General features: G+C 35.6%; 1 protein-coding gene and 1 long non-coding RNA gene across 7 annotated transcripts in view; both read left to right on the top strand.

Annotated features, from left to right (window-relative positions):
- Positions 1–13,910, top strand: part of Mob2 (MOB kinase activator 2) — a 175,726-nt gene that overhangs the window by 77,426 nt on the left and 84,390 nt on the right. The gene's annotated exons all lie outside the window — the stretch shown is intronic.
- LOC143913449 (uncharacterized) lies at positions 8,718–13,607 on the top strand. Its single transcript, XR_013260710.1, has 3 exons — positions 8,718–10,680; positions 12,305–12,408; positions 12,465–13,607. It is a non-coding gene; the product is annotated as an uncharacterized LOC143913449 (long non-coding RNA).

Below are 13,910 nucleotides of genomic sequence, written 5' to 3'. Positions count from 1 at the left end.
AAAAATATTGAACTTCGTAGTTACATATCGCGTTCCTAGAGCACAATAATTGTCTACGAGACTCAAGGCAACATTTTAATGATTCCAATACATCAGGACAATATTAAAATGATAATGACTTTATTCCAGCTAACGATCTTTCAATTTTAAGGTATCTTAGATTTACATAGTTTCGTGACTAGGTTTAGTCAAATCGTCGATATATCACCATTTTGCTAAGAATACAATATTATATCTACATATAGATATAAAAATTTCTAAAGTTCTCTATTGAAAAAAAAATGCTATTAATATACATACATATCACATATGTATTATGTATAATGCTCTGTTCATAATTTAAATAAGTTGAAAGGATCACCCGGCCGATTGTATTATATTGTGAACAAATTATTATCTCCCAATTTATCTAAGTTAGTCTTTGATAAAACCGCGTGAAATATGCGTGAATGACCACATTTATGTAGGTCTGAAATGTATAAACATCTTTCAAATGAAAATGTATAAACATGACTGTTAATTTTTGTTTCACTTCATTACAGTTGAAAGTCTATTTATTTATAATTAAATGTACAGAAATTCGACCCCTCATCTCGAAACAAGTGCTCTATCAGTAATTGGATTATTTTATAAGTTTTCTTTTATTTTTTGTATGAAAGGGGATTCTTTCGGGACAAGTTTTTTTTTTTTAATAGAAGTACACTTGTACATACATACACGTAGAGACAGTATTGGAGATTTCATGTGAATTCGCCCGCTCACTCTGTTACTCTTGCTGCTGAAGTGGATGTATGTATGTATTATATGTAGTACCCTCTTGAAGATTTACGTAAACACACTCGATATTCTTCGTTCATCATTGATTTACATAACGCATGGTTATTACTTCATTATTTACCTCATTGACGTCACACAATTCCATTCGATTCTAAGAAATCAGCAATTTCGCGTGGGACGAAAGTACGCACGCGGCCGCAATCTGTACAAGATCAAAATACTGAAAAAAAAATTACACCCTCATATACGTATATATGCATATATGAACATACTATGTATTATATTATGCGAGGAAAGAGGATTGTAATCGGGAGGGCGGCGCTTTGGGAATTAAGACTTCCTCAAACCCCCACTTTTGGGAAGAGGGTGTGCTTTCGTACTTTATACGGAGTGAAAAGCGAGCTCTAAAGTTTGCAAACAAATGAAAGTTTCTTTATTTGAGGGAAAAAGGCAATGTCAGACTCTCAAGAGACTAAAATGCGTCGTCAAATTATAATTGTATTTTCAGCGTGAGCTGTGTAGTTTAGTTGGGCGGGCGTGGGAATTGGAGAAGTCCAATCAGAGACGATATCGATTGTAATCATACCGTGTAATCACTATAAGTCATAATTTTCCGTGTGTCATAAATAATGTCAGTAAATTCTGTGTGTACGTATGTGGGGTTGTGGCGAACGTGCACCATATGGTCAAGGCATTAACGCTCGTTTCGGCATAAATATTACAGAGTAATTTTCGCATTTTCTAAACCGATCAATAATTTTTATCCAATAACATAAGTATAAATTTGTACCACTTATATTAGCTTTATTTTAATAATTATTTAAGCTTTATTTTCTACATCGCTTTACGTATGTATAATAAAATCATTTACCGAAAAACACAATTGAAAACTAATCAACCCAATAAAGTCTTCTCTTACCGGGTCCACACGATACGATTACACTCGGATCGAGTACGTAAAACATCACTCGGATGCTACTCGGTGTCACGTTACGAGTAACGTCTGAGTCACCAAATCAATGGACGCGATCTGAGTGCACTCGTGTCGTGTCAACCTGGTATAAGCAATATAAGTTGGACTCAAATTTATATCGTTCCAAGTATTGTTTTAAAAATGTCTATTTTACTCAAAAAGGCGGATCGGCATAGCGAAAAACTCAATGTCAAAACTGGTCCAAATTTGGAAAGGTCACCTAGTCTACAAAGCGTCTGGTCCGAGTTTTGGTCATCCTCGTATTTCTATAAGGAGTGGAGATATGAACGGTACGATAAAGGCAGATAATAGACCCTTTCAGGTGTGGTGTTGGAGACGGATCCTTAGAATCTCCTGGACAGCGAGAAGAACCAATGCCTCCATCCTGCAAGAGCTGAGGGATAGGCTATCATTTGTCTTAGGCGTATCTTCCAGTTCTTTGGGCATATCGTGAGGAGAGACTAGGACAGCCTGGAAAAATTGATTGTTCTAGGAAGCGTTGAGGGAAGCAGAGGAAGTTGACGATCCCCAAGATGGATTGACCAGTTCTGGGCTGCTACTGGGAAAACTGTAGTCGAGTCACTGCGAGCTGCGGAATGTCGAGAAGGCTGGAAGACCATGACGGACCGCATCATGGAAGTTAGAAAACGGGAAAGTCACGACCCTCAGACATAAGAAAAATGACCGAAATGAAGATGATTTCACTCAGAATGATATGCACACCTTTATATAATTGAATATGTTAATTAGCTACCTACTGATATTTTCTCGTTTTTCTACTTGTCGCATTATTTGGCAACAGTCTCCTACTTTCTAATCCTTGGAGTTTTTAGCCGGCGATCGCCTACATGCATACACCTCCTATTGAGACTCTTCTTTGTATGACCTTTCTTATCAAGCTGTCGGATGCATTTTGACACACGGCACCTTTGATTTTAAATGCTGCCGCTGCAGCTGCGGCACAACTGCTGCGTTGCGTGTTTTGTTGTGAAGGAAGAAGTCGAATACACATTGGAAGTGGAAGTAAATCAGTCAGTAGAGCGTGTCAGTTGCTCATGCGGAGCGAATTATTGAACGTTTGCTTTGTCTCTTGTCGTAACGCCTTTTATTATACCACTTCTCTCACCTACCTCTCTTCCTACTTGTCTTCTATAACGCGGTATGACTTACAATTTCTTCTGCGGATCATCTCGCTCTGCTCTGCTTCGCGGAATTTGTCGGTCGTCGATGATATAATTTTGTATTCTGTAACTGTATCGTTTTGGTAATGCTCGTGCTTACATGCGTATTTCTGACGATCGAATCAAATCATCGGTTAACCGGAAATTATAGTTTACCATGTGCTGTATTTGACCGTGTTAGATTTAAACATTTATAAACACGCGCTGTCGATGTTACATATATCGATTAATAAAACCATATTAAAATCGCATTATTCGTATATGTACTACATACTAGTTTCATCGTACGTTTACGCTCGATGTTAATGACTAGAGCTTTTTCAAACAAAAAGAATACCTGGCGACAAAGAAATCTGAAATGGTCGTCTACATCCGCCATTTTATAGCGAACAATAAGGTTTTTGTGCGATTAATCTATATAACTAATTATCAAAGTCATCCATTCTAGGTTTTTCCTAATTGAAAAGAATGCTTTAATTACGTCAAGCGATAGGGTAGATTACTTTGATGTTGTTTCCGAACTGAAAATATTTTCAATTTATTTATTTATCAAATTTAGATTGTTTAGTGAGTCACGTTGGTGCTATCCGGTTTTTCGACTCACTCTTTCTTCCGACTGACCTGTGACAACAATGTAGTCGCTCTTTTTACTCAGTATACTCGTATATTATGTGTATAAAAGTAAAACGACAACTTATGACTGTTATGCTAATGAAGATGTGGTCTTTATGCACACTCCTCGTCTCCGTACCGGTACTCCTCGCCGGCCAAACCGGATCGTTTCTCGCCGGTGACGTATCAGATGACAGGAAGACAAGACTGGTTTATGGCCACCATGTTGGCACGGATGGTCGTTGTGCAATTTTAGAGTAGTAAATTTTGAACATACTGGCAAAAAAGTGCATGTACATACATATATACATTCATAGAGGAAAACGTGTCAAATTTTGCCATTGCAACAGGGTTTTAAATATAAATTTACTTAATTTCTGTATGTATGTATATTCTATTTTGTAATTGCTACCAGATTTTGAAGTTGTTACAAGAGGAGTTAAAAAAATGTGTATCAACACATTCTGCTTTTCACTAATTTGTGTATTTTTTCGTTGTTAGGAGTACATTTCAAAGCGAAATTCATAAGATGCTGCGGCGAGCTATACTTAAATTATTAACAACACAAGTTCTAATGATTTTGTATCATCTAGCTAGACTTTTTCATTGCTCCTAACAACTTTTGATCAAATCTTGGATATATACTGGGCGTTTTAATTCACTTCGAACGTCTCAATTCTACCCGTTTTACCGAATTCTAAACATCAAATAGATCAACGTTTCTACTAAACACATACGATTGTGTAGAAGTTGGATACTTCTGTCAGTAACATGTTACTTCCGAATAAACATACAGATATCTCCTATATTTAGTGGCACATTTCATTTTTCCTTTTTTTTTTGACATAATCTACATATATACTTTATATTGTATAACCTCGTTTAATTCTGAAACCTTTACAATATTTTCGACCAATCGACTAACATACACGTGAATTTACCATTGATTCACGGAAGAGAATTTCTCAATCTATACGACCCTTGCTATCTCGCACTGTTTATCATCTGTACCACACAAATTACAGGAATAGATCATATCGTACTCAATTCACCCGGAAAAACTTCATTCATTAATATCTGAGTGACGTCACTCGAAATGTACCGTAATTGTGATTCCTGTCATTGACTTGAATCAAGGATGCCATTATAGTATCGTTCATCATCAACGAAGCGTATAATTGGAGACGAAGTTGATCGTTTTAATGGCGGATGCTGCGTCGATCCATCAATTCTTTGTTGTAAATTCAACTCTTTGGCAATTTTAAATCTGCCATACTCTTTACATCGGCGAAAATCGCAATCCGTGAAATGTTTACTTTTTCCTGACCGCTGATTCGTGCGTCATATCGAAAAACTCACGTCTTTTGCGCCTTTGGCATTCTGCCGCACTAAAAAATGATAATACGTATGTGCATTTCTCCGGGTTTCTTTAAATTTTATTTTAATTGTGAATGCTTTATATTTGATTCTTATGTCAAAATTCACCCTAGAGTTGCGCCTTGGGCATCTCGTTATATAGACGTTTCTAATGATCATTCGTCTCCACTCGTCTGCTCACAAGTTTTGAAACACTTGAGCTTTGAATATGTACATACATACATACATATGTACCATACACAAATATTTTATTTACTTGACGATTTTTATACATTTAATATTTACTTACATATCGTGAGAGTTCACTCAATTTTTTTAAACTTCGTTGGCGTATTATGTCGATCAATCTAAAATTCGCATTCTTTCGAAAAACATATTTTATCATCCATTCACAGGTATTCTGTGAGATATTCAACTGATGAAAATTAACGAATACATATCCTAAAATGTACATATGTATATAATATAATGTTTCAAGTTGAATCAATATAACCTGAATACATACATTCGACGTCAGTAATGAATTGCATTTGCACTTTCAGACATTCAGTTGACATTCATACATGTACGGTTTTCATTATGTTTATGTTAGGAAATCGTTGCATGTTGTAAAATTTTGTACAATTTCATCATGACTACGCATTATTGTGAAATCTTTCATTCGCTTTTAAAAAGGTAGTAGATACATACGGACAGATCATCCTTCCAGGAAATGCAGCACATAAATATGTTGTTATTCAGGTATATTCCACCTGGACCCTAACCTTTTCTCCTCGTGGGTTCCTCTACCTGTGTGTACCTGTAAGTTACATTTCCCGCAGGAACATCAATCACACTAATATAAGTCTGCTTTGTATATGACCAATCGATCGTCCCCTTTTTACAACCAATTGTTCCTTGGCTGTATATCAAGCTCAAGGATAAGGTTACGTTTTGTCCATCAGTTTGGATCTTTTTCCAAAGCGGAAGTTTTGAAAAATCACATCTATTTTAGAATATAAATTGTTTCTTTACTGCAAGGAAAGTTATTTTTATTTCAAAAATATCAAAAGAAACTATGAGGAAATTGATGAAAAATTGCCGATCGGTTGTTTAAAAAAAAAAAAGAAGAAATTTTCAGCAGACACACCAGCAGCAATCGGCCTTTTGATCTCATAAGCATTATCGCCTCGTAAATTCGCTATTGAAAGACCTGCGTGTATTTATTGCGGAAAAAATTGCAATTTCCGTCGTCGCAGCGTTTTCGTTTTACCGCATTATCAAATTCACCCTTTTTTATGCGTGACCTAATCTTTTTTTATCGTCGCACGAATATTTAATATAAGACTTCCGAACCAAAATAATCATAAATAAATTAAAGATTAGAAAATTCCTGTTAAATCTGCAATACAAAATCAAAAAGAAAAAGTAAGACACAGTTATTAAAAAGCATAGTTGATTCCGTTCTCGATAAACATATGTCACGGTCTTGACTAATTGCACAATTTTGATCGATTCGTTCATAACTGTTGTATTCGGAACGTGATTTGTCGATTTCGCCATACAGAAATTTAATATACGTACGTGCAAATTAAACGTACATACATATGTATGTGTATATTCGATTGATTAAAATCCGTTGGAAAGTTCGATCACCTTTATACATACATATGTACATATAATATGTATGTGCGTACGTTCATTTATTCCGTTGTTTTTCCGGATCCGAGTTGTTTTTCAACCCCTTCCCCGTTGCTCGCGTTTTCCTTTATTGACTTTTAGAACACTGCCTTATATCTTCATATTAATTCTGTTTACTGGAGCATACGCGTTCAACTTGAAACACGTTAAAGAAAACGTACACGATACATTTTATAATACTCTCGTATACTTGAAAGAGCATCGCATTGGTTATACACATAATTTTAAATTATTATATATATAATAATGTTTACTATATACATATGTATGTAAGTATTCTTAATCTGTTTATGCAAAAAAAGTCAAGTTAAGTATTATTGTTATGTTAAGTTTTTTTTGTAAATAAATAATTAAGTTAAGTATTATTTTGATTTTTTGTTAAAAAGCATAGAAATATCTTAATCCTAGTTACCAAAGGTCAAAGTGACCGTCACGTTGTTGTAATGTATGAAAGCTGACTGCTGCGATATACAAATTAATATTGGATGATGTATTAATTTATTTCCCCATGATTTCATTGCGGGTTGCCCTTGAGTGACATCTATGGTATTAAACTTGTACATATAAATACATTTATAGATTATAAAGTTTGAAATCATATTCAAATAGTGGTGACATAGTGGGTAGGATGGTTTTTGCCAATTTGATGGAGGAACCGTTCCTACTATGAAATCAGGTAAACTAGTAAATTCTGATAGGCGGGTTGTGTTCAGTGGTCTATAAGTTCACTTTTCGCTGTATTCAAAGGCACGTTTTCAGCTTTCGTGCCTTCAATAGTCGTTTGTTCTCTCGTCATGCGTTCAGTTGTCAACTTTTTTTACAAGATTTTTATACTCTGTAAGTTCTTAATAAGTTCTAAATAACTTTTATGGCGCAGACATACAGAATAATACGCGGCATGTGTTTTTTTTTAGATATTCTTGCACATTGAAAGAAACTCTAGCACGCCCAAAGTGTCCAAAAATTATTTCTCCCTATTGTTACGAGCGGAAATCAAACGAGTGTAAATGCGTATAATAGCGATATTGTTTACATCGTTTGATTCGATTAACGACAGATTTGTTCGCAGTATGTGTGACGACGCGTTAATCGAATGTGAACGGCGCCCCGGCAATTAAGTCTGTCTGTCCATTTCTGCACCGATGCTATCTTTTTATACACTGCCCAGCTCAAAGATCAACTGCTGAGTGATTTTATAGACGAGTCAGACAACTTTTGATAATTTAATGCTTTATCGGTTTAAATACTTTCGATTTCACGGCTGAATGCACATCTAGGATTTTCATCAAAGCAACTTTATGTATGTATATGTATACGGGCACTTATGCTTTTATGAATGATGTACGCTACGGTGGGTCATTGCCCACTCTAATGCCTTATCTGAAATGCATGCTCACTTTATTCATATATTGTTTCATACACGTACTTAAAAGCTCAGTATGTATTAAGCATGCATGTTCTTATGATAAAAATGTTGACGATGTTTTTTTAGGGCTTATTCTGTAGTTTTGAGCAATAGTTGTGTCACATTTTGAGCTCGTTTTAATCCGAGTCTGTCCATTAGAATATTGCATGTACGTACATATTACTCAATGTTGTATTTTTTTGATTATTGAATCAAGTTTCGATTTCTTCACTTTTTGACGTCTTTAGTCATTATCTATCGATTGCTGAATTTAAGTCTCCTTCATTGCTTCTCAATGTTTATTATCTTTATCTCATTTTTTTTCAAAGTCTGATGAGGCCATCTTTCTAGTTCTTTTCTTATATCTAACTTTTACAGGCATTGCAATGTTTGTCTTATTTTGATGACGCAAGAACAATACTGAATAGCTTCTTAGAACAATTAGGGCGAAAACACACTGAGTAGTATGGGACGTCACGTCCCTGGCTTGTAGACAGTGGGTGTTTCCCGAACCAAATTCGGGTGTAGTTGCACGTGCAGAATGTTTTAGAGGATGCGCGTGTGTGTATATCCATATGCAACCGACAACTTTCTCCTACATTTCTTCAAATGTGGGATTCACCGTTAATAAGGATAAATATAAAGATAAAATATCACCGAAAACACTTCGGGGGGGTGATTTTTGGGACTGTGTTCTCTTGTATGTGGGCTAGGGGGTGCTGCGTTTTTTAGCATGTTTAATTAAGTATCTAAAAAAAACACGTACCACTCTGTGTGTTTTACTCCTTAAATATTTAAGAAGTCGGTCACTTGTGAATTCAAATTACATTCGTGTTCAATTAAGAAACCTTTTTGAGTGAAACTGTGCATGCCAAAATAATTAATGTTTTATGCGACAAAGCCTTGAAATGTCCCATTTGAGTACTTGAAACGATGAGAGATCAAATTATTCAGTGACGATCGATTTTTACGACTGTACTAATCAAGAGCGACCGTTTCATATACAATGTATAATAGATTTGATGCCTCATCTTATATACGTACATATGTATGTACCATGGCTTGAGGATTTTTAGTTTTTTTGGAGTCAATTCATTTTAGCATTTTGATTTAGATATATTATATATATTTTGGTTTTCTGATAGGAAGTATCTCACGAATGAACACTGACGAATTTTAATAGCAAACAGATTCTGCTAAGTCTTAGCAGCTAAGAGATAATAATACTGCAGTGCAGACCATTTAGAAATTCAAATGAAACTTTAACCATATCGTGGATTAAACCCGATCCTTTGAATTCGTTGTCCAAATAAGTCGCTTTTCTTTGGTGGGTGGCCTTAGCTGTATACATTCGACAATACGCCTTATTACATTACTGCTAAGATCGACATCGTTACCGACAAACAGCTTCCGAGTTTCCTTAAAACGAAAAGGCAATTATGATAAAATTTTACGCGCTACATGTACCCCCAGTAATATTAGCGCAATTTGCCAAATTGAAGTCGTTACTTTTGCTGTTTACAAATCGCTATGGGTACTTCCTATGTATGTACCAGGTTTTCCCTTCCCATAAATATACCCTCATACATAATTGATGTTGAGAAGAACAACTCAGACCATGATGTTTCAAAACCGCGACGTTCCGTTTCCTGACGTTGAAATCGCGTCATCTCAAAGCGTCGACGATAAGCAAGTATCGTTGTTTCTTTGTTGGCCACACGTTTACGCAATCGTCTCTTTGTTGCCCGGCGAGAAAGCTGCTAATAACCCTTTCTTCTCGCGGCCGCCAATTGCCGTCGGTGAATTTTCTCTCGTCAATTTTGCCCAGAGTCATTTTCCTCCTTAGATAACCTCGTACGAAAGTGCGAGGCTTTTAGAATTTTGAAGTGCCAAATGATACCACCATCCCGTGTGAATTTAAATATACATATATGTATACGTGTACGTATACATGCTTTTAATTAAGTGAATGTAGCCGCAGTTTAATTAGCAATTGCTAATTGTATCACGTGTCGTACGGGTACAGTTTACTACGTCGACCATTAATTTTGGACACGATGAGGCTCGTTTGACTTCGGTAGTGGTTTTCGTTAATATATAAACGTGATAAACGTTGTGTTAATAATATATTTATTTCTTTGGAATTGCTTTGGTGCAGCCCCCCGCCCCCCACACGAAAAGTGCTGAAATATTACATACTTTATTAAACGCCTTCTGTTGCACATAATTACTAATTTCGTAAAGAATTGCATAAATATGTAGAAAACCCGTATTTTTCCAAATGCATGTTTGCAGCAAGTATGTACATATATTTAACTAATCACTAAACAATGAACTAATTAAACATTTCTGAATCATTCACCTTACGTAATAAATACACTTAGCCAATGATGACCTTTTAGAAATGGCTCTAGTTTGCATTTAGCCATCAAGTTGAATTCTATTGAAATCGTACTCGATACTAGTAAATACTGTGGGTGTGTTTTGTGTTATATTATATACATATATGTATATGTACAATAGTTGGTATTCATACTGCAGTATCTTCTCATGTTAGATTAATAATTATCTTAACACAATGTTTATTTTATTTTATTCTTACTAACATATAATTTATCATATGTGCCATTACATGAATTATCCCAAGGCGGAAATATGGTCAAATTTTACATACAGTGAGCGACAAAAATAGGTACGCACATAGATTTCGGACAAACAGCGCGAAACAAACCTCTCTACCTGCCGTAAACAATGAGACCCCAACCTTTTTTTTTTTACACAACTCTGTGTAACCGTTGGTTCAAAGATTTACAAAGCTGATGGTCAATTCCCTATTTAGTTTCGCGTTAACTTTGGTTGCAATAGCATCGCATCGGAAAAATGTCGTCCGCACGCCAAATGTCGACCGATGAAAAAGCGGTAATTTTGGCTCTTACGAAAGAGCGAATCGCGTATCGAGACATTGCTCGTCGGGTGGGGTTCAGTGAAGGTTCTGTGAGAAAATTCATCAAAAAATACAGTGATACAGGATTATTAACAAGGGCTCCAGGATCTGGAAGGAAGTAAAAATTGATGGAACGTGAAAATCGTGTCATAAAACGTGCTGCTCTTCAAGATCAATTTATTACTGCTTCTAAAATCAGGGATGAGGTTTACACTTCATCATCCACAGCAGTACATACCCGTATGATCCAAAGGAAGCTGAATAAATTAGGGTTTAGAGCGATCAAATTCGCGAAAAAGCCACTTCTGGCGGTTTCAATGAAGAAAAAGCAGTTGAAATGGGCCAAGGACAAGAAGAATTGGATATCAGAGGACTGGTACAGGGTGGTTTTTTCAGATGAATCTAATTGGAATCTTATTGGATCAGATGGGAAGACCACAGTTCGCCGTAGAAGTGGAGTATGTTTTCACGCAAGTTGTGTTTCGCGACCGCGAAGCATTCCCCGTATGTCATGATATGGGGGTGCATTACAGGATATGGAATAAGGGCGCTAGAGTTCGTCCGAAGGTCCATGAATGCCATCCAATACGAAAACACGATACGGGAACGTGTTTTACCCACCATCGAAGCACTCATAGAATTCGTCGCTGAACCAATATTTCAGGACGAATCTGCACCTTGATATCGGGCTCGTTCTGTAAGTTATCAAACCGTTTTTCTATCTTTAATTTGTTTTTTTATGTGGTAAATATCATCGACTTGTTTTAGATAACCAATTATAAAGAAAGTTTGGGAATTAAATCCCTTACCTGGCCCGGGAACAGTCCAGACCTGAACATTATCGAAAATTTATGGGCGATTTTGAAGAGGAAAGTAAAAGCCTGCAATCCAAAAACGCTTCAAGAGCTGGAAAACATAATAACGGAGGCATGGGAAAAGGATATTTCCCCAAATGTTATAAAAAAATTGTTTTATTCTATGCCCAGAAGAATTGAGGCAGTAATCAAAAACAAAGGGGGAATTACTAAATATTAAGCTTTATTTTATTTATATATTATTGTTTTATGTATATATTATTAATAGGAAACATTTAAAAAATGTATACCGTGAAAACCGCTTTAAATTAAATTAAAAACTCCCGAAGAACTGCCAATACTTTTTTCCCAAATTTGTCCATTTCGTAAATAATTCCAATATCTCAATAAATACATCAATATAATTAATAATTTGTCTTGTTTTATTATCTTAATGATCCTAGTCATGATTTCAGAAACTTTTAAATGAAAAATATTGCGATATATACGAATAAAATGAAATTTTGCTACTGCGTACCTATTTTTGTCGCTCACTGTAAGTACTAACAATTTTTCACACAACAGTATATAGAATACAAATAGAGATATCTATGGACAGTTAATTTTTTTTGACACGGCAAATTTGCGAAAAATACATTATGTGGGTAGCATTTATATAAGGGGGAGGATACCGATTTATCGAATCCGCCAGACAATTGAGCTAGAAAAATCGGAAAATTCTAACAGGAGACGGTCGATATGTGTTTTTTTTTATTAACTACAAGACCTCGTCAGCATTGTATTTGGTCGGATTTTGAACTGATTTTTGATTTATATTATATATACATAGCTTTACCAGTACACTGTTATGTGACTAATGTCGTATTTTGCATTACTATATTTAAATAGCAGTTTGAAACAATGTCTAAAATATTTCATTCGCATACTCGCTCTTTGAAAAGGTTTCGATATGGATCATTAAACTTTCAATTCTACTTGCGGTCGATTTTTACCGTATATGCGAAATTTTTAAATAATTTTTGCAAGACCTTGTCATAGCCGAGTGCGTTCGGTTTTAATGACCCGAAAACCGGCCCATCGAGCTGTTCGCCTTCGTGAAAGTACATCATAGTTGCATAATACAACAACAATCCACTTTTTCTTCGTTTTTTTGTTAAAAAATAATAATAATTCTACATGCACACGAAATATTATAAATGGTAATAACGAGAACACGTAATTCGAGAGCGCATCACGCAACGTTTGGTTTTTGCGGTTATGGCCAATCATTTTTTGTATGCATTTTTTTCTCGCCATAAAGATAATGCATGCATTTTAATTGCAGCAACCTTGATCGGGTGCTAGGAAGTTTTTTTCGTGAGAAAGACTCATCGTTACATATATCATCGATACTTGCGAACCGCAATGACCTCAATGTTATCTGTGTACAATAATTTTATGCATTTTATGTCCGCTTTGTGCCGTATTTTTATTCATTCGCACATTTGCATATCAAAACAGTTGTTATTTAACTCCCGCTGCTATATTGTATGCATTTGGCGCGAAATAATAGCGCTGTTTTTCAGGTGCTAGTTTAACAAATGTATATTTGTGCGAATTTTCATATCACCATTCTGTTGTCGTAGTGCACTTTGTCACGATGATGACAGACAGTGGTCACGCGTTAGTCTCGAAAAATATTCACATGTGTGAACATTGCATTTTGGCCGTTTGTCTTTATTGGATGCGAGCCAGTCACTCAAGCGGCCAATGTAGCCGTTTCCAAAATTAAAATCAACGATGACACGGAAGTGTAACGCAGACCCGGAAGACTAACACCACCTGGTCTACTCCTCTAAATTAGAAAAAAAACCTTTGAAAGATATCTTAAAACAGGTAGAATAATAAATACATACATACATATCGTGTTTCAAAAGCTCGTAAACGAACCAGGTCGGTACGTCTACTCGACGAAGTATGAAAGTCACGTAAAGTTCACCCATAAATTTTGTATTCCCATATTGCATTCCATTTTTAGCGTTATTTTGTGTTTGTATGTGACATTTGCTCGAGTTGGACATTAATCTTCGTTTAACATCTTTATCTATGAGCATTGAACATTTGTATTCCACGCTTACGTTTTTAAATAATGCATTGACTTGACGTT

The sequence above is a fragment of the Arctopsyche grandis genome, chromosome 6 (genome assembly GCF_051622035.1).
Source record: "Arctopsyche grandis isolate Sample6627 chromosome 6, ASM5162203v2, whole genome shotgun sequence".
NCBI lineage: Eukaryota > Metazoa > Arthropoda > Insecta > Trichoptera > Hydropsychidae > Arctopsyche > Arctopsyche grandis.
This window is presented reverse-complemented; position numbering and strand designations above follow the sequence as displayed.